At 38.3% G+C, this 21608-nt stretch overlaps 1 long non-coding RNA gene and 1 pseudogene across 5 annotated transcripts in view; both read left to right on the top strand.

Moving 5' to 3' along the window:
* The first annotated feature begins 35 nt into the window (after window positions 1-35).
* LOC106027387 (uncharacterized) overlaps window positions 36-21608 on the top strand; it is a 57322-nt gene continuing 35749 nt past the window's right edge. For 2 of the 5 annotated variants that reach the window (XR_010049814.1, XR_010049813.1), the window contains exon 1: window positions 60-224. This is a non-coding gene — a long non-coding RNA (uncharacterized LOC106027387). Of the gene's footprint in view, window positions 448-21608 lie in introns of all 5 variants that reach the window. The other 3 variants (XR_001200984.3, XR_010049811.1, XR_010049812.1) reach the window with 2 other exon arrangements.
* LOC134477679 (osteoclast-stimulating factor 1-like) lies at window positions 441-19781 on the top strand (annotated as a pseudogene).

Here is a 21608-nt window from a genome sequence, read left to right as displayed (position 1 = left end):
AAATGTAGTTTCGGGGCTGACCCAAGACCCCGTGCAGCGCAGGCCAAATTGGCTCTTAACACAGGCCACAGGCATGGTTCAAAGCCATTTCGCTTCTCCCACCAACCCTTCCCAACCAGCGTACGCCTTTACCGCCCCAGGGAAGCGGGGTCCTGAAGAACGTTTCCCGGCATGAGGTACAGCCCCAAAGCAGGCTCCCTTCGGAAAGCCTGTGTCTATTCGCGGTAGGTCTGTGGAGACCGGACTCCGAGCGCCGCGCCGCAACCCGGGAACTGAGTCCTCGCCGCTGGGCATTCTGGGGAGGGCGGAAGTGCAGAGTCCTGTTGGCAGCGCAAGCTTGCGCTTTCGCTTGCTGCTGCTTCGCTATCTGCTGCAGTGGAGGACTAAGAGTTCCACTTTTCAAAGTAAAGGGAGTTTACTATAAATCCTAAAGTACACACTAAATCGGTACGTTGTGAGTCACTTACGGTTTTTAATGTACATATATTAAGTTTTTAAGTCATTTACTTAATAAGCAGTATTCTAAGCACTAAGACTTTTTTTTTTTTCTTTTTTTCTGGAGACAGGGTTTCACTATCCATTCAGGCTGGCCTTGAACTCACTTTGTAGCCCAGGCAGGTATCAAATGCCCACCGATCCTTCCGCCTCAGTGCTGGGATCACAGTCTTGTGCCATCATGCCTAAGTAAGCACTGAGACATTTTAAAAGGAGAAGGAAACTTGACTCCTTCCAGCAAGTGCTTTAAAAGACAATTCTTGTAAGAAAATATAAATGGGTGTTTTAAAAATTGGGATGTATAATAGGCAGAGAAGCAAAAAAGGGTGTTCCATCTTTAACTATTACAGATTTGAAAAATAATAGTTCTCAATGTTAGCAGATACGCAATTAGAGGTGTTCACACTCCTGCAGAAGTGTGAGTAATACAACATATGTACGGAAAGCAGTTTATATGAAGCTCTAAAAGGTCACTGATTAGAGTTTTATTTCTAAGAAACTATCTTAAAATAATCACGTATGTACCTAAGATTTTTTTATTTAGAGAAAAAAAGCAAAACAGAAAAAAGAGTAGAAATAACACAGAATTTAAAAAAAATTAAGATCACTAGTTGATAATGTACCTAAGCTTTTAAAAACATAATTATTATAATGATACTTGTGAAAAATTGGAACTATCTAAACACTTCTAAAAGTCATTTGATAACAGAAATGTTACAAGTTGAAATAATATGCAGTCATTGAGTATTTTGAACTATAATTTTAGAGACAGGAAAATATATAAATATTCTTTGACTTTCTACATGCAAAGATTTCTGCTAGGATATATAAAGATTAGTAGGATTTCTGCTCACCAAGAACTTATACTATAACTGAGAAACTAGAACAAAATTACTAATAGCCTTCCACAAAAAAACCTTAATACATTAGTGTTATGTAAATGTTAAAAAATAATCCTTTAGTTCATTTAAGGGTGAAACACTTTTGTCATAATTACCAGGAAGTGATAGAATTCACACATATTTTAGAAAGTTTCTGTTAAGGAGACAGTATAAGGCAAGAGGTCCAGAAGATGGTTGTCTTAAGGAAGCACACTTTTCTCATCTCCTTGTTCCTTCCTATGCATGGCCTTTGCATATGGTGCTTTCTCAGCTTAGAGCCCCTTTTCCTCCTAGCCTATTCCTTCATATCCTTTGGATCTCTCACCCATCACACATATATACAGTTATGGGAAGAGTGGGTACCACTGTTATGGGCACCTGCAGTAACTGAGTTTTCCCAGGTTGCTGAGATTATTTGTATCCATCATTATGGTAGAGGCCACACTTGTGTTAGTCACTTTCGTGTCACTTGGAAAAAATACTCAACACTCACAATTTAAAACAGAAGAGGTCTATTTGATACACAATTTCGGTTCATTTTTAGCTGGTTCTAAGTTAGAAAGGGTATAGTAGAAGGATCTAGAAAAGGAATGGTGCTCATTTCTTGGTGGTCAAGAAGCAGAGAGAAGGGAGAAGCCATGAAGGGAAACATACCTTCTAGGCCATGCCCCAGTGGTTGCCTTTTTTCCACCAGCACCACCTCCTAACAGAACCCATTCAGCTCTGAATTCTGCGGATCAACCACAGATGAGTGTAGTGCTCCTATGATCTACTCACCCTCCAAAACCGTCGCCTTTGAATACAAGAGACTTTTGGGGAATATTCTAGATCAAGTTTATAACACCTTTTGCTGTGTGTGTATCACTTAGTGTCATACCTGGCCCATAGCAGTCCTTTGGTAAATACGTTTACCAAGGGGGCCGCGGTGGCTGCTGATTTGCTGTTTTGCTGCCTCCTGCCTGCCATGAACTCTGTCCTCTGCATTGTCTGTCTGCCATACCAACCTGCCTCGGAGCCATCCATCTTTGGACTGAAATGGCTACAAACTGAGCTGAAATAAATCTTTTTTCCTTTGAGTGTTGGGTATTTTGTCTCAGCAGTTTGAAAAATAACTAATACAACTACAACTAGTGTGAGAGAAAAGTAGTGCTGATTCTTTTTAAATTGATAAATTTCTTCCAAAGGCAAAGATTCTTGCCAATTTTTTTGGTGGGGTTTGAGTTTCATCTTTAGTAATGACTCAGTTTCTTTAGGCATTTGAAATGCCCAAGAATTCAATAGCTGTTTCTGATGCCTAAGGGCCTAGGAACCCAGGTTTCTTGCAATTGCATAAAATGGCCAGAATCCACTAGCATTGTGATTGTAGATCAGGTCGCTTCCAGAAAGAGGATGCATCTTGGACTTCTGACATTTGTCCCTGAGGTGATAGAGAGGAATCCCAATGTATTTTTTAAAGCAGGTGACAAGCATTATGAAGCAGACCCCATTGGACCCTAAGGGTTTGATTTTCTTCCTTCCTTTTCTTGGAGTTCTTGCCACCAGGGGGAGTGTTTGGAAAAGAGTTGAGAGCAGTTGTTTGTTTTATATCTGAAGCAGATTTTAAAGATTTCCTGTATGCTTCACTTTTTTCTGTAATTAGTTAATTTATTTTTTGGTATATCAAATTCTTTAATGGAAGTCTATATATAAAAATGCGGCAAAATTTTACTTATCTTAGGTGAAACTTAAGAATTATTTAATACATGTAATTTCTTTTCCTGGTAGCTATCTGATTGAATCTTTGGTCAAAGTATTCAGTGTTTTCATTTATCCTTAATGGTACACCAAAAATTCATTGCAGCTGGCTATTATTTGCAGCCTATAAAAATTAGGCATTTTTCCACCTTACATTTTTTTACTTGTTTTCTCTCATTATCTTTCTCCAAATTTATTTATTTTTATGCTGTCTTGGGCCATCATAATTTTATTATTTAACAGAGTTAAGAGCCTGAGTTATATATTTTGCTTCTATAAGGATTCATTCACTAATAAAGGGTTATAAACATGTTATATGGCAAACTTTGTGGCTTATAATGTTATTAGACATTAGGACTACACCAGTAAGATTGTAAAGATTAACAGGATAAAATTTGTTATATTCAACCTGAGGCCTCTCATATAATAATAAATAGTAAATACTGTATTGCTCTTTTTTTTTTAACCTCCAAGGTAAAGGTGAAGTACTGTATTGCTCTTAAAATGCAATGCTCAATAAATGGAAACTGCTGCTGCTGCTCCTATTCTTAACATTTGCCTCTCTTTAGTGGTTGCAAATCATTTAGTGATTTGCAGGTCACTATCCTGATTATTTGGTAATGGAAGTTATGTAGTACTTCTTTAGATATTAAAAAATTGTTCATTTTGTAACCTAGGTTGGCTGGCAGGCATTCTGTATGTTTTGTGTTCCCACATCTTAAGTGAAACTGACTCTTTTGGGTATTCAGTATCAAACTCATGATTTCATGCTTGCCAGGAAGGTTCTTGTGCTGCTGAGCTAAATCCCCAGCTATGGAACTAACTTGTTTTTATACTTTTATACACTTGCTACATTTCAGATCAGACAAGTTAATGTTAATACTGGGTATTTCCTACTCTTGATTTCTTATTAAGAATAATATTTATATGAAAATGCAAAACTTTTGTCAGTGTTTGCTCATCTGTCTCAATAGCTACAATTCTATTGTGCATTTTTGTACAATAATATTACAATAACCAACGTTGATATTTAAAGTAAGAAAAAGTGAATGGTTTAAATTTGAGAATAAATATTTTCTTTGTCAAAAAAAAAAAAAAAGATTTCATGTAATCCAAGTCAGAGGAGCCCATTGCTGCAAAAGCTTGGGTAGTTTTATGTTAATATCACTCTGTGTGTGTGTGTGTGTGTGTGTGTGTGTGTCTTATTGATGACCACCACTGTCTGCTTTCTGCAAATCTGGGAAAAACTTTTTCATGATTGTAATAAGAGGCCAACAATGACATTCAACTACAAATTTGACAATTAAAATGAATCAGCGAAAGATTGATTAAAGAAAAAAGTAACCTGTCAAAATACTTGCAACGCTAGATGGTATCTTACTGTCTTGCATTGATTATTCATTTATTTTTCCAAAGAATCTATGCTGAGCTTGATTTGTGGTGCTGCACTCTGTGGTAGGCCATGAAGATATGGATATAAGATAAAATAATGTCCTCAGGTTGCTATCATAAATACTTTGACAGTGGGAAGTACAGACTGCCATGAGGATGAATAAGATAGGACTGTACTACCCCTAAACAGGGAGCATTGGGAAGGATTTACTTTGGAGGGATAAATAAGGTAGTTTAATTAAATGGGTTTGATGGATGAGTTGTGGAGCATGTTTTGCACAGATGGGGTTAGTGCTTGCAAAAGCTGGGAAGTATATGTGAGAGAGTCTGGTTCACATGGGTACAGAGAGAAAGAGCTGAAACTGGGTTGAGGGTAGATTCAAAAATGAGGTTGGAAAAGGTGGGTCAACCCTTGGGATTACTTTTACTCTTTCTGTAAGAACCACTGGAGCCCAGTACCCTTGGGGGTGGCAGGCTTTATCTGCTCAGTCCTCCTGTATGAGCTTTTCTCTTCATAGTCAGGACCACATATTTCACCTAGGTGCACTGTCCTAGAACTGACCTGGGTCATCTTATAGAGATTCCCTCCTTCCTTAACTGGGATAACTTTTCGTCTAACAGCGACTATAGATTTAATTCAGAATGCTTGAACAGAGAGACTTCCTCATTATGCTGGTTGTCTAAGTTGGACCCCCAGGAACCGGCCTGGGAATTAGAGTTTTGGGATCTCAACTTTGGAACCCAGTTTCTGCACTGGGATATAGGGAAGCTGGAAAATTTCACCAAACCCTCATTATGGTTGGTATCCTTTACATCCCTCCAAGATGGGATATGTTCTCCATCTCCAAAAGGTGATACATAGGTACTGCTTGAAATATAGGTGTTGATTTAGATATCTTTGGAGCTTGTTCGTATATAATAGCTTGTATGAGCTGCTCAGTGTCTTCATGAGCTGTGTATCCTTGCTTCTCTTTCATAAATGGGAAACTGCTTTCCCATTTCTTTCTTAATTCCCATTAAGAAAGCTAAAATGACTTGTCCTAGGTTCCAGTGCAAGTGGTGGGACTCAGAATTAAACATGCTTCATGTTATGCAAAGAAATCACTTCTGTTCTTTCCAGTGTTTATGTTCACTGAGTATTAGACATAAATCATTAACTCATATGTACTCTTAGGGGTATGTATTTTTCATCACCCAAGAAGCTGTTTCGCATCTTTTTGTTTGTTTGTTTGTTTGTTTGTTTGTTTGTTGTAGACAAAAAACATCCAGGGATGGCAAATAGGTTTCATTTACATCAACTTCCTTTAGTTGACAAGGACTACTTGGAACAAAGCAGTGAAGCTTGTGAGGCCATATCTGCTGCAGCAGGAAAGAATACTGTGATTGACTGGTAATGTGTGTTATGCTTTTAGGAGACTGCAGGGCAGTACGTCTACCATTTTTGGCTAATACGTTACTCTTTGGTGATTACAGTCCTGCATTTCTGCTTCATCCCTAACATCCAGTTTGTTCATTTCCGTTTATCCATTCCTTTCCCTGCTAGAACTGTTCGTGCCTATTTAGTAATTGCATCAATTTACTGATCATGTACTGAGTGCTCGGTGCCTTACTTAACATTATTTGCAATCCTTACAATAATCCTTAAGATAAGTAGACGTGAAAACAAGATCTAGAGAATTTTTTTAAGATTTAAAGAAATTAAGTAACCTGGCACACACAACAAATAAGCTGGGATTTGATCCCTAAACTACATGGAAATCTGCATTTTTATGATGAATAATGAGTAACTGTGTATTTGCTGTTTGTCTTGCGCCTCATGACAGCCCTGTGAAGCAGTCTTCTGAATTTGTAGTAGGGAGAGGTTGAGACTTAGCTGGAGAAGCTGACTGTTTAGTGACCGAGGTGCAGCTCCTAAGTCATACTCATCCTGCTCCACTGATTACCTAGGAGTTTTCCACTGATTACTTCAGATTCTGGAGATGACCTCTGAACCCACAAGGGAGAATACAGGGAGACTGATTTTAGTCTTGCCATCCTTTCCCTCTTCTCAGTTCTTACTATTGAGGAGGTATTTTTTATTATTGTTTGCTCCTTGTTCTCAAGCCTGTTTCTGTAAAATTTTCATAGAGGTGAAATTCACATGAAATATACCATTTTAAAGCAGTTCAGTAATATTTAGTACTACATTCACAATATTGTACTGCTACCACCTCTAATTCTAAAGTATTTTGATTACTTTAAAGTAAACCCCTACCTATTAAGCAGGTTTTTCTTTTTCTCTCTTCCCCATAACTTCTGGCTAATATCACTCTAATTCCATCTCTATGAATTTACCTATTCTGAATATTTTATATAAATTGGACCATATAGCACATTACACTTTATATATAGCTTCTTTCACTTAGCATATATTTCAAGTGTTTATCTGTGTTGTAGCATGTATCAGTGTTTTATTGCTTTTTTTTCCTATATCACAGTTTGTTTATCCAGCCACTTATTGATAGACTGCTTTTATTTTTTCACTATTATGAATTGGGCTGCTGCGAACATGGTTGTATACATAGATTGGGTATCATTTTTCAGTTCTTCGGGTATTTAGGTGTGAAATTGCAGGACAATATGGTAATTCTATGTTTAACTTTGTTTGGTCCTTTATTGAGATAGGGTCTCACTATGTAGTTCAGGCTGGCTTGAACTCACTATATCACTCAGGCTGACCACAAACTTGCAGCAATTCTCCTGCCTTAGTCTCCCAAGTGCTGGGATTGTAGGCATGTGCCACCATGCTTGTCTGGGTTTATCTTTTTGAGGAAAGGTCCATTTTCTTAAATTTGATCCTATTGGGGGTAGAAGTTCATGTTGGTAATAAGTTAAACCAGCCTTTTGTTAGTTATATAATATCTATGTTTTCAGCTCTATTTTTGGAAACTTTTAAAACAGATTTGCTAACTATATTTACCTTCCTGTGGCAAACTCTGAAATAAGGACTTAAAGAAATAGAAGCTTTATCTTATCATGTGTATTCCATGTGCCAAGGCAAGTGCTAGGCACTTTTAGTATTTTAGTGCTAATGTCTAGGACAACACTGCATAGCAGAAATAATCATCCCCATTTTACAGATGTGCAAGTTGAAGCCTGCAAGGTTAAAGAACTTGTTCAGTGCCATACAGCTTCTAGAGGTGGGATTTGAAGCTTTGAATATTTGACCCCAAAGAACATCATGCAGCCTTTCTCAAGACTTTCAGTGCTGCTATTATCAGCTGTGTTGTTAAGCTTTTGGAGAAATGACTAGCAAGCTTTTGTTGTAGAATTTTTCACAATAAGCAACATAGCGTTTATAAGGAATTTTTTTGGTAAGTGAATAAGTCATAGGAGGTAAATATAAAATAGTTTATAAGGGTGACTCAGGTAATACAAAGACAGTACTGCAGCAGGGTCTCAGGAAAGATTGGAGATGGTACTTGGAATGTTCTGCGAACCAGAACTCTGTCTCTTGTCCTACTTCTGTCTGTGTCTATTGCCTTATTTCTTTATGTTTTTTTCCCCTGAAACTCAGTGTATGGGGTACAGATAGCTATGCATGGCACCTGTGTTTGTATATCTCTCCTGTACATGAGAGCAACCAGCTGAGTCTGGAATCATTTTGTTCTAATTGCCAGGGAAGCGACGGACTCTGGTTGGCTCCATTTAAATTTGTCACCCTATTTGACTGACAGCTGGCTATATGGCAGAGCCACATTATACAGCCTGAGGCTATGTAATAGGAAACAGATGGAGAGTTTCATGTGAAAAGGATGATGTTTGTATGTGGAAGACCTGCAGATGACAAAGGATATGCTCTCCAGTTCTTATTATTACATGTATAAACTGCACAAGAGAATTAGCAGTGGAGAGATGAACACTCGAAGCTGCTCTAGATTGAGGGTAGAGGGAGGGTGTTTGTGAGTCACCAGAAGTGGCCCAGGCTGGAGGACCTCTGGATAGCGTGAGAGTATCTTGAATGTGGCACTTCATCTGGAAGTGGTGTTTTTCTCTCTAGAAGCCTGAGGAAGACATAACACTGTGCAGCTAGTTCCACAGCAGCTACAGAAATGTTAGCAGGACTGTGAATCTCTTTGTGCCTTACGTGGATTTTTGATTGGTGTATTAGGAATTCCAGGCACTAAGACAATAGAATATGTAGTGACCCAATCAGCAATTAAGGCGTGAACTTAGAACTATTACAGATGGAAAGATAAATATTTTCAAAACTAGAAGATAGCTATTTTTTTATTTGTCTTTTTGAGACAGGGCCTCACTATGCAGTTCAGGCTGGTTTTGAGCTCACTGTGTAATCCAGGCTGGTCTCAAACTTGCAATGATCCTCCTGCCTCAGCCTCTAGAGTGCTGGAATTACAAGTGTGCGCCACCATGCCTGGCAAGATAGCTATTAAAGATTGATTGCAGGACAGGAGCCCTGTGGGAGCTTAGAGAAGGATCTTGATGCAAAAGCAGGAGACCAGGGAAGACTGTCTAGACAGGAACGGGGCAGAAATGTATATATCTATAGACATACACAACTTAGCCAGGGATCAAAGGTTTCATCACTGCTAAATATATCCTCCTACCCTACTGTGATGGTTACACTTGGTTTTATGTATACATATGCTTAAATGATTTTTACAGTAATTTATATTGAGTTCACAGTTTGAGTTTGTTTATTCTCAACTTTTTGCAGCCATTGTAAGATTCCAAACTAAAGATCATCCAGAATGAGCAGACCAGTTATACAGATTGTGACACAAAATGCCAAGTCTGAATATAGTTTTATTTAGTATTCCAGGCTTTGATAGAGAAACTATATTGTTACCTCAAGTAGATGCCAAAATGCCAGTATGGTGTCTCATAAAATAGCCAGCTCTTGAGTTGATGGGCATATACAGAGGGTCTTAGTCCTCCTGATTTAGGTTATCCAGACATGTGCCTCGGTTTACCTTTAAGTTTAGCTGCATGTTACAAAAAAATTTCAGAATTTTTCTCCCTTTGGGAAGGTAGGCACTAGAAGACATTCATATCTGGCAGTAAAATATGAAGTCTGTTGCCCTGGAACAAAAGCAGTTTCTTCACAGAAAGTTCTAACAAGGAGGAGTGAATCTTGGAAACAGTTTTTCCTTTGCCTACAAAATGATCAAACTATAATTATCACATTTAAGGGATAATTGTTCCAATTGTAGAGAAATGGGATGCTCCAGCCCTTTTTCTTCTGCTGACACAAATAGAATTGCTATGAAGGTGGAGTGGTACTTTCAGAACTGCTTGCTTTGAGCTAGTTCTTTTTATAGTGAAAACAGGGTCAGAGAAAGGTGCTATGTGGGCAGGCCCTATTTGGCCTGCTGACTTGTGAACCTCTGGAGCTCTGCTCTCTTCATTGTTGGCCCCTTTCAATATCCATCTTCATCTACAGAGCTAGACCCCTCAGTAGCTCCCACATTGACTCAGTGTTCTTGTTGTCAGATCCTTGTACTTGGAAAAGAGGTTTGATAGTTCTCAGATACACCACACGGGAAATGAAATGGAAAGTTTGGCCCTAGATGCTCTTACAGACACAGGTAAGGACACTAGCCCTTTAATAACAGGGTCACCAGGAGAAAAAGAGAGGGAAAAAGGAAGGAGAATATCACTGAGCAATAACAATGTTCCAGGCACTGTGCAAGGCATTTTCTCATGTGGCTTTTCAGCTAGGTAGCAGGATTCCAGCTAGTTGAAATGCAATGGACCCCAGTGATATGGTAATGTGTGAGAGTCAGCCAGGTAAGCAGACCTTTGTGGGTATGCTAGATCGTGAGCTTTAGAATTTTCTACTTCTAGAGAGGGAATAAGAAAAATCTGTCAGAGTAGCAAGCTAGAACCAAAGCAGATGCCAATCTTGAAAGCCACTTCTGAACAGCTGTGGAGAGCTTAGACTAAATGGTGGTAGGGAGGAGAGCTCAGGAGAGTTCAGGAATTTATTTTCTTTCTCTAGTTGTAGCACACTGGAAGGGGCAGGGATACGAGAATAGCAAGAAATGCAATAGAAATTAGACTGAAGGAATTTGTATGTCACACAGAGAAGTTTGGAATTTCTCCAAGATCTCTAGGAGGATAATTGTGTCTTTAAAACGCTGATTTCATTCAATATCTTTAACCATCCAGGAAATGTAAATCAAAACTATATTGAGATTCCATCTCACCCCAATCAAAATGGTTGTTATTAAGAATACAGAAAAAAATTTTGGGTAGGATGCAGATGGGAAAAGGAACCCTTCTACACTGTTGGTGGAATGTAAACTAACACAGCCATTGTGAAAATCAGTATGGAGATCCCTCAAAAAACTTAGAACTACCATGTAATCGGACTATACCAATCCTTGTGTTTTTTTTTGCGGTACTGGGGATTGAATTTATGACTTTGTGCTTGCCAGGCAGGTGCTTATGCTGCTGAGCTAAATCCCCGGCCCTATATCAGTCCTTGTAATATACCTAAAGGAATTAAAGTCACCCAAGTATAAGGATACCTGCATACCTGTGTTTATTATGGCACAATTTATATAGCCAAAGTATGGAATCAGACTAGCTGTCTATCAGTTGATGAGTAGATTAAGAAAATATGTTATATATACACAATGGAATATTATTCAACTATAACAAAGAACAAAACTGTCATTTTTAGGAAAATAAATGGAACTGGAGATCATGATGTTAAAGTGAAATAAGGCAGACTCAGAAAAAAGTAATATTGCAAGTTTTTCTCAGTATATGGAATCTGAATAAGAGAGATGACACGACAGAAGGGGGACAGTTATTAGACAAGGGGAAGGGAAAAAGGTGATAGGAAGGGTAATGTGAGGATTGATGTGATGAAAATACATTATATGCAGATATGAAAATGCCACATCAAAACCCACTGTTTTATAAAATTAGCATGCACTAATAAAATGTATTTTTAAAAAGATACAATTTTATTTGGAATTTAAATCTCATTCTGATTGTATAATGGAAATGGGAAGAGGAAACAGAGACCATGGACATCAGACATGCTGGGGAGATAATATCTTTTCAGGCACTATTTAGCAGCTAGTGACAGAAACTGACCTTGTGAGCCAATGTATTTTGTTTACACATGCTCCATCCTCAGTGACACATGGCGGCATAGTTATAGATGCGGTCCGGCTTCCGGGATGGTTGGTATAGTGGCTTGAACATAACAGGCCTCTTGCCGTCTGTCAGTTTTATTCTCTTCTGCCTGCCAGCTCTACAAGGGATAGAGTAATGGTTGAGACGGTAGCCTCTGGGACCAGACAACTACTGTTGTTTACTAGCTGTGTGACATTGAACAGATTGCTTAACCTTGTTGTGCCCCAGTTTCCTCATCTGCAAGCGAGGTTGTTTGTATCATTTATCTCTTGGGGCTGTTGTGAGGACTAAATGAGTTAATGTGCATAGAGGGCTTGGCATAGTGCCTGTGAGTAAGTAGGAAGTGCTTGAAAGTCTTAGCTCTTGTTACTATTATTCGTATTATTCAGTTGCAGACTGTCGCTTTCCAGTTGGTAAGAAAATGAGCTCTTCTACCTCTGAAGTATTACATTTGACTTCAGCTACTAGAGATTGAATTTTCTCTGGTTCCAAGTATATAAACCTGAGGCGAAAAAGCTCACAGAACACTTTAGTTTGATTTCATTCTTGGCTTAACCAGTATGAGCAAGGGACAAGTGCTATTCTTGCTCAGCATTGATCTTTGATTCCATCTATGGATACAAGGACCACTAGGCGTCTGGCGTCTACTAGGGGAAGAGTCAGGATCCCAACTCCTGAGGTGACAGGTGCTCTGAGGGAGGCACTCTCTGAGTCCTGGTCACCTTGTTGGGGAAATTTGTGGAGGCTTTTGGGACCTCTTCCTTTAAGATATCCTCTGTAACTTCATATGCCCTCCACGGAATTAAGGAAAAACATAAGGGAGATAGTGTGACTCTGTGAGGATCCCTCAGTAGATGTAGCAAGGCCAGGCCAGATGCCTGGCCAGTTCTGTGGCCTACGAGCTCCAGCTCCTGCCTGATGAGAACTGATGCCTGCGTCTTGGCCCCTATCAGGCCCTACTGTAGCCCTGCTTCCTTGTCCCTGGCTATTCTCCTATACAGCCTTCCTCCTCTCCCTTTCACAGGGCCTGGCTTGCACCTCTTTATGTCCTAAATCCTCCTGCTGGAGTTAGAAACTACATCCTAGACCCTGTCTATCCATTATGCTCTATAAAGGCGGAATAAAGATGAATGTGGAAATAAGAAGCCCCGTTATTCTATCTTATCCTCCATGGCTTCATTGATAACCAAACCTTCTCAGCCACCCTCTTTGTTCAGTGATATTTTTCTAGATAGCAACCTCATAGTAGCTGTGATTCAAATTCTGACTTCAACTAGAGTCCAAATAGGACCATGTCTTGGACTTTTAGGGTTGTTAGAAAATGGTCACAAAAATGGAGACTGTTAAGTCTGTAAATGTCAAGGGTTTACTATATAGAAGAGGAGCAGTCTATAGTGATTGAAGGTATGGTGGTACAGGTGGCATTTAGCTGAGCCATGGAGGATGGGTAAGACTTTGAGAAGACAGGAGAGCATTATGAAGGATTAGAGTGAAGAAGGCATAGGGGACCAGTCCTGTTAGAAGAAAGAAATATATTGGTTTCCAAGTGATCTTCTTGAAACGTGAGTATCTCCAGTTTAAAATCTTCAAGTAATGTAAGTATCTTCACTCAAAATATCTCAGATTTCCTGTCTCTGATCTATGTATTATTTTGTTACACAATTAGTTGCCTCATTATACTGTAAGCTCCATAACAGCAAGGACTCACATGGCTCAGCTTAAGCAAACCAGAGTCATGATGAAGAGTGTGGGAGTTTTAAGTTTGAGGAACAGTATCTTTTTGGGGGTGGGGAACTGGGTATTGAACTCATGACCTTGCACTTACCAGGCAAGTGCTTGAGCCACTGAGTTAAATCTCTGACCTGAAGAGTAGTTTCAAAAGGCACAGAACAATCTGAGAGGCTTTAGGGGTTATCAGGACCTTCAGTTAGAAATAATAGAATCCATTCTATCTGGCTGAGCAGAAAGGCTTTATGAAAAAGCATTATGGCTCACTTAATTTTTGGGAGAGCTAAGAACACAGAAACTAAATAAGGGTTCCAGGAACAGCTCCTAGAAATCATACTGGAATTGCTGCCTTTGCCCAAATCAGGAGGCTGCCATATAAAGAAGCTGCTGCCGTGGCTCTTCCTTGACTCTGGAACCAAGTCCGTTCCACTCTCCTCTGTGTGAAATAGTCAATGCCTCATGCTGTGTCTCTTTCCCCATGTAGCTCAGTTTTCAATTTACATGTCAGACTAATGCATCTGATTAGAGAAACTAAATCACAATCAGTCTTCATGGGTGACATGAAGTTTGGAAAATTATGTTTTGCCATTTCTGTATAAAATGCCACAGACTAGGCTAGACAAGCCAGTTCCCTGCAGCTGCCACAGGAAGGTTGTTTCCAAACCAATTAGGGTATGGATGATATATGAAGAGACACACTTGTTTATTCTTAAGGAAGTATTTTCTTGAGAACCTACTGTATATAGAACCTGAGCTAAGAGAGACACAGTCCCTGCCCTTTGAATACTGACAGTCTAAAGGAACCTTGCAGTGGCCCCCTCTGCAACTGTACCACTGCAGGACAAGGAGCAGCACTTGGCAGTGAGGAAAGGAGGTCCTGCAAGAATGTTAAATTTCATCTACGACCAAAAGCCATTGTCTCAAAGATTCTTAGAGCTAGACAGCACTTGGAAGTTGGCTTGTTGGCTGAGATGCTCTCTGCCTGCATCTGCACTGGGAGTAGCCAGAGTTGCCCGTGTCATACCGATGCAGGACAGACGGAGGTGCAGGCAGCCAAGAGCAGATAGGGTCCTTGCTAGGATTTCTGTATGAGGTGTCTGTGAGGGTTTGCTGCTGGTCTAACAAGTGAGATGTTGAAGCTGCCCCCCAAACCTGTTAAACCAGGGCAAGTTAAAGTCTTTCATACAGAAATGGCAAAGAGCCCAGAACTCCAGATGAATTGTACTGCAAGGAAGGTGAGATTATCTACATTACTGACATGAATCATAGCAGTTGATGGGAAGGAACCTCCAAAGGCAGGGTGGGACTAATTCGAAGTGGCTGTATGCTGAGTGGGCAGAATCTGATAGCAATCTGTTGCATGATGCTGCTGAAGAGGCAACTTGAGCTGGCTGAGGAGTGTCTGGACAGTCCAGAGGCAGTAATGGCCTAGACAAAGCGAGAAGCACTGCCTTGTACTACGCTTGTCACGGCAGTCACAAAGATATAGTAGAAGTGCTATTTACTCAGCCAAATATTGAACTGAACCAACAGAACAACTTAGGGGACACAGCTTTGCACACTGCTGCTTGAAAGGGTTACGCAGATATTGTCCAGCTGCTTCTGGTGAAGGCGATAGAAGAGACTTGTGGAACCAGGAGAAGAAGTTGGCCTTGGACGTGGCCACCAAAGTTTCCTGTGCAATGCTCCTAAAAAACAAGCAGGGAACAGATGCAGTTTGATGATTAAGCAATGTGAGGACCATCTTGATGAAGACTCGGGTTAATGTCCTTCTGGAGCTTTGAGAACTAAAGCAGTAGCTTTTGCTTTTGCCATTACAAAACCTTGAACTTTTTTTGTTTTTTGCTAGAGAGTATTGATTACTGTTAAAAAAAAAAAAAGATGTATATGCACTGGGTTCAAGTAGAATGTATGAATGACTGATTTTTGCTTTTGGTTTGCCAATAAGTGACTGATACTTGCTGTATAGAATGCTTTTATGTTTTTCAGAGTAGAAAGAGAAGAGATTATTTCTATTTATCAAAGGAATTTTAAACTTTTTTTTTTTTTTTGGTACCGGGAATTGAACTTACAACTATACACTTGCCAGGTAGGCACTTATAACATTTTTTTCTTTAAAAAAATATCAGGATGGTTTTTTTAGTTAACATTATTGACTTCAAGCATTGGGATATTTTTGAATGGGTTTTTCAAAATGGAAAATGCATATCACAATAATAGACCAAAATACTTAGCAGAAAATTGTCAGCTATTCTGACAAAAATAAACATTTTAAGAAACTTAAAAAAAAGTTAACTTGTCCAACTGTGTTGACTCCACAAATTTTTTCCCTAATATATCTAGAGGGTGACTGAAATTATTTTTTAGCTTTATCTAGATTCTTAGTTTATGTTTTAGTTTTCGGGTTCCCATTTTCCAGGTTAATACTCTGTAGCAGGTTGTCTCTCAGATAAAGTATGTGAACAGGTGGAAGAGGAGAAAATTTAGTAATAAAGCATTTAAAAATTTAAATAGGGACACAAAGGAATCAAAAGAGTTGATTCTCGTAGAAACTTTAATGTGTCAGGATATTGAGGCTGTGAACAAATAAGTGAGGCTGGGAGTCCTTTCTGAAGGACGTAAGATGGGTAGGCAGTCATCCCAGGAAGAAATGCCGAAGAGGATATTACTTAAATATCAAGGCAGTGTGCACAATTGAGCTTTGTTTATAACAACAGAGTGCAAATTGGTCCTACTTCATTTAGTTTGTCTCATTGATAACTCTGCAGAAGCTCTGGGTTCAAACCTGAGTTCCTATCTGGGCTGTGAGTGGTTGTCTTGCTAGATACAAGCACTAAGTTAATGGTGGCTGCCTTGACTTTCCCACATCTCTACAGTGCCACCAGCAGTTGCAAAGTCCTGCCTGTCAGCCTCCTACCTACGGAAGGTAGTGTGAGGAGATGAGGAATTTATTGAAGAGCTATCTGGTATGAGCCTGAGTTGTATGATGTGTAGTTTAGGCTGGTCTTCAACTCACTATGTAGCCAGAGTGGACTCAAACTAGTGTTAATCCTCCTGGCTCACCCTCCAAGTGCTGGGATTGCCAACACGTACTGCCATCCCTGGCTTAATGTAAAAGTAATTTAAAAGATATTTTAAGATTTTCAACTCAATATATATTTTCTTTTTTTTTTTTTTTTTTTTTTTTTTGGTCTTTTTCCTTTTCATTGGTACCAGGGATCGAACTCACGACTGCCTGTTTGCAAGGCAGGTGCTTATGCCGCTGAGCTAAATCCCCAGCCCCTACAATATATATTTTCTTGATCTCATTGTTATCAGTGTCTGATTTTATTTATTTTAGTGTCTTTTGTTTCTTCTTTTTTTTCAAAAATAATGTCTTTAGATATCTGTAAAGATAGTAATTAATTATGAACCTTAAGTATGTGACGTTTTCTTCTGCTTCCCTTTTAGGTATTAGTTATTTTATTTTTTGTTTTTTTGAGACAGAGTCTCACTATGCAGTTCAGGCTGACTTTGAACTCACTTTGTAGCTCAGGGTGCTATTGAACTCACAGCTGGGATTACAGGTGTGTGCCACCACATCTGGCTAGGTATTAGTTTTTGTTAGTTGGATTTAGTCCTAAATCTTTACAGGTATTGCTTTACTCAACTGTTGAAGATTCTTGATTAGTATCCATATTTATATATGATAGTTGGTTTGTGAGATTTTTAAAATGTGGATTGTGCTTTCTCCTTTTGTGAAGGTGTTGGGAGACACAGAAAGTGTTGGTCATATGCTTGTACTGATAGCTTATCATTCACCCAAACTGTTACATCACTCTCATCTCACTAGGTGAACTCTGCTGTCTTCTTAAAAGAGATAGGAACTATTGAAGTTTTTTGATTAAGTAGTCAGTTTTATGATCTACCTCTTAGGTCTTATGTCTCTAAGGTAGGGGCTCCCTTAGAACTTAACCCAATAATTTTCTCATTGGATTCTGAGCTATGGTTATATTCACCAATATGATTCTATTCATTTTCTATGTTTCAGGAATTCCCCAAAGTTCTGATTTGCTCAGGTTAATCTTTCCTCTGTGTGTGTGTGTGTGTGTGTGTGTGTGTGTATGTGTGTGTGTATATGAGAGAGAGAGAGAGAGATTGCATAGAATGATGACCTTAGTGATATCTATATCCTAATCCCTGAACCTATGAGTATGTTACTGTACTTTGTGTAGAAAAAATGACTACATGTATGTGTAGGATCTAGAAATGAACTGGATTATTCCTGTGAGACTATGAATATTTGTAGGGGGAAGGATGAAGTAAGAGAATGTGAGTCAGAAAAGGATGTGATCAGGGAAGCAGAGGTGAGAGTGAAGGGATTCTAGCTTTGAGGATGGACCGCAAGTAGCCTCTACAAACAGGAAAGAGCAAAAAACTACATTTTCCATAGAGCCCCTAAAAGGAATAGTGGCCTTTGACATTAGCCCAGAGGGTTCAGTTGCAGATTCTGATTCTCCAAATTATGAAGTAATCAATTTGTATTGTTTTTTTTTTTTTTAATTTTTATTTAAGGAGAAAAGAAAAGAAAGAAAAAAAACAGTGAAGGGGTACAAGTTATACAGGTTTACAGAATAAAAAAATGCGCAGTAGGAAATCACTAGTTAATGGATTACATATTGCCATCTTAGAAATAATTGTTCAAGTCACAAAATTAAAGCTTGTAGAGTGGACATTCCAACAATGATACTGCAAACAGTTCTGTTCAATGATCCAATAAAACTCTGTGATATCATTTTCTATCTTATACTTTTAAATATACATGCAGTTATATAGTTTAGAGCACTTTCTTTTCCTCTCTTTTGTACAGTGACTATTACACATTTTGGGTTTCATTGCTCCCACAGTTCTTGTTGCTTTTTTGGAAGAGAGTAAAACCAAATGTGACATAACAGAACAGAATCGGTCAAGTCAAAAGGGTGGACATAATAGATAATATAAAAAACATAATACAAGGTGATCAACAATGGTTACCATAATGCCTCCCGCTATTTCTAATAGAATTGCCTATATCATTAGTTGTAATACAATTGAACAAAACCGTAAATAAAACCGACAAAACCAAAACATTGGAGATATTGTAGGTCTTCAAAAGTAGGTAAAAGTCAACGAGAATGGGCGTTATAATGAATCTCATTATCTTCTCAGCTGATGCCTAAACTTTCGAACCTGATACTATCCAGCAAAACAGAATATAGGAACCTCAGTCAAAAACAAGATGGTGAGAGTAATACAGGGCTTCAAATCGAGATAATAGAAAGTCAAAGTGGGTTACTATATTATATCCTGCTATATTTTTCCCTGTAATTAAATGGATAAAAATAAAAAAGTAAATAATGGAGTGGAGATTGAGAAAAAAAGAGGGCATAACAGCGAAACAGGGCAGATCAAAACATAACCATTTAAGCAGAATAGTGTTTCACCACCAGCTAATCCTGACCCAAAAATGGTTACCATATTGACTCCCTCCCTGAAGTCCTTGAGTACAACTTCATATACTGTAGCATTAAGTATATCAAAACAATGTAAATCCATTTAAGAGAATGACAGCATTATAGAGTATTTAGAATCGACTAACAGAAAATGAACAATGGTCTCTGTATAATCTCCTTGTCTTTAAAAGGTTTTTTCTTATACTATCGTACATAACAAAATCTAATAAGCTACAACCTGTTTAGACCATTGGAGACAGAAGAACAAAAGCTAGATGAGACTTCAAAACAAGATGGTACTAAATCAGCATTACCTATTTTTTTTTTTTTTTTCCTTTAGTGCTGGAGTTTTTTTTTTTTTTTTTTTTTTAATTTTATTTAAGGAGAAAAGAAAAAAAAGCAGAGAAAGGGTACAAGTTATACAGATTTGCAGAAAAAAAAATGAACAGTAGGAAATTACTAGTTAATGGATTACATATTGTCATCTTAGAAATAATTGTTCAAGTCACAAAATTAAAGCTTGTAAAGTGGACATTCCATCAATGATACTGAAAACAGTTCTGTTCAATGATCCAATAAAACTCTGTGATATCATTTTCTATCTTATACACTTAAATATACATGCAGTTATATAGTACAGAGCACTTTCTTTTCCTCTCTTTTGTACAATGACTATTACACATTTTGGGTTTCATTGCTCCCATGGTTCTTATTACTTTTTTGGAAGAGAGTAAAACCAAATGTGACATAACAGAACAGAATCGGTCAAGTCAAAAGGGTGGACATAATAGATAATGTGAAAACATAATACAAGGTGATCAACAATGGTTACCATAATGCCTCCCGCTATCTCTAATAGAATTGCCTATATTGTTAGTTACAATACAATTGAACAAAACTGTAAAGAATAAAACCGACAAAACCAAAACATTGGAGACATTGTAGGTCTTCAAAAATAGATAAAAGTCAATGAGAATGGGCGTTATAATGAATCTCATTATCTTCACAGCTGATGCCTAAATTTTCGAACCTGATACTATCCAGCAAAACAGAATGGGGGAACATCAGTTAAAAACCAGATGGTGAGAGTAATACAGGGCTTTAAATCGAGGTAATGGAAAGTCAAAGTGGGTTACTATAATATATCCTGCTATTTTTTTCCTTTAATTAAAAGGATAAAAATAAAAAAGTAAATAATGGAGTGGAGATTGAGATAAAAGAGGGCATAACAACGAAACAGCACAGATCAAAACATAACCATTTAAGCAGAATAGTGTTTCACCACCTGATAATCCTGACCTAAAAGTAGTTACCATATTATCTCTTTCCTTGAAATCCTTGAGTACAACTTCGTATACTGTAGCATTAAGTATATCAAAACAATGTAAAACCATTCAAGAGAATGACAGCATTACAGAGTATTTAGAATCAACTAACAGAAAATGAACAATGGTTTCTGTATAATCTCCTTGTCTTTAAAAGGTTTTTGCTTATACTATCATACATAATAAAATCCAGTAAGATACAACCTATTTGGACCATTGGAGACAGAAGGACAAAAGCTAGATGAGACTTCAAAACAAGATGATACTAAATCAGTATTACCTATTAAGATGTCATTTTCTCCAAAATAGCTGTTCCTATCATCCAATCTTCTCTGCCTCATTTCTGTTGAGCTCTTATTCTGTCAGTAGCTGTCAGTTTGTCTTCTTCACTTTGTTCTCTGCTCCATTCGTTGTGGCCTCCATTATTTCTGGATTCTTTGTATTTTTCTTTTTTTAGAATATCCTGCAATACTCTCTGTAGAGTTGAATTGGTGGTTGCAAATTCCCCCAGTTCCTCTTTATCCTGGAAGCACCTTGTTTTTCCATCAATTTCGAGGGACAGTTGTGCAGGATATCTCAATCTTGGCTGGAGATTATTATCTTTCAAAGCTTGAATTATTTCCCCCCAAGCTCTTCGTGATTTGATGGTTTGTGCAGAGAAATCTGCTGTAATTCTGATGGGTGCTCCCTTGTAAGTGGTCTGCTTCTTGTCTCTGACAGCTTTTAATATTCTGTTCTTGTATTGAATTTCTGGAATTTTTATTATTATATGCCTGGGTGTTGCTCTGTTTGGGTTGTAGGTAGCTGGGGTCCTGTATGCCTCATACATCTGAGTATCTTTACCTTTTGCTAAATTAGGAAAATTCTCCTGGATTATTTCTGTGAGTAGCTTTTGTAGTTCATTTGTTTGTGTCCCTACTTCTTCTTTTATGTTCTTAATCCTTAAGTTATGGCTCCTCTTATCATCTTCTTGTCTTTGTATTATTGCTGTTTGTTTCTTTGTTATTTTTAAGAAGTTTTTCATTTCATTCTCCCATATTACAATTCTGCCCTCCAGTTCAGATAGTCTGTCCTTAGTTTCTTTCAAGCTGTTATGCCAGTCTTCGATAGACTTCTTAGTTTCTTGGTAGTCCCTTTGAACCTGCTTCACGTATTCTATGCTTTCTCTGTTTTCTCCATCAAACACTTCTCCCCTCTTTTTCTGTTCTTCCATTCCACCATCTGTTTTTTCTTGGGTGGTGCTTAGTATTTCTCTAACTATTTTGCATACTTCTAGCTTCAGGTCATTGATAACTTCATTCCTGAATTGGTCTATGAGGCTCTCTATATGGCGCCTTATGTGTAATGGTGCGGTGTCTGTTATTGCCTGTTTCTCAGAATTGGGGGCCGAGGAGCCTTTCTTGTTGCTGCCTCTTCCCATATTCTCTGTT

Source organism: Cavia porcellus, unplaced genomic scaffold (assembly GCF_034190915.1).
Source record: "Cavia porcellus strain 051 isolate PalLab524CR breed Dunkin Hartley unplaced genomic scaffold, mCavPor4.1 scaffold_9, whole genome shotgun sequence".
NCBI classification, from domain to species: Eukaryota; Metazoa; Chordata; class Mammalia; order Rodentia; family Caviidae; genus Cavia; species Cavia porcellus.
Note: the sequence above shows the minus strand (reverse complement) of the source record. Positions and strands in the feature narration are given on the sequence as shown.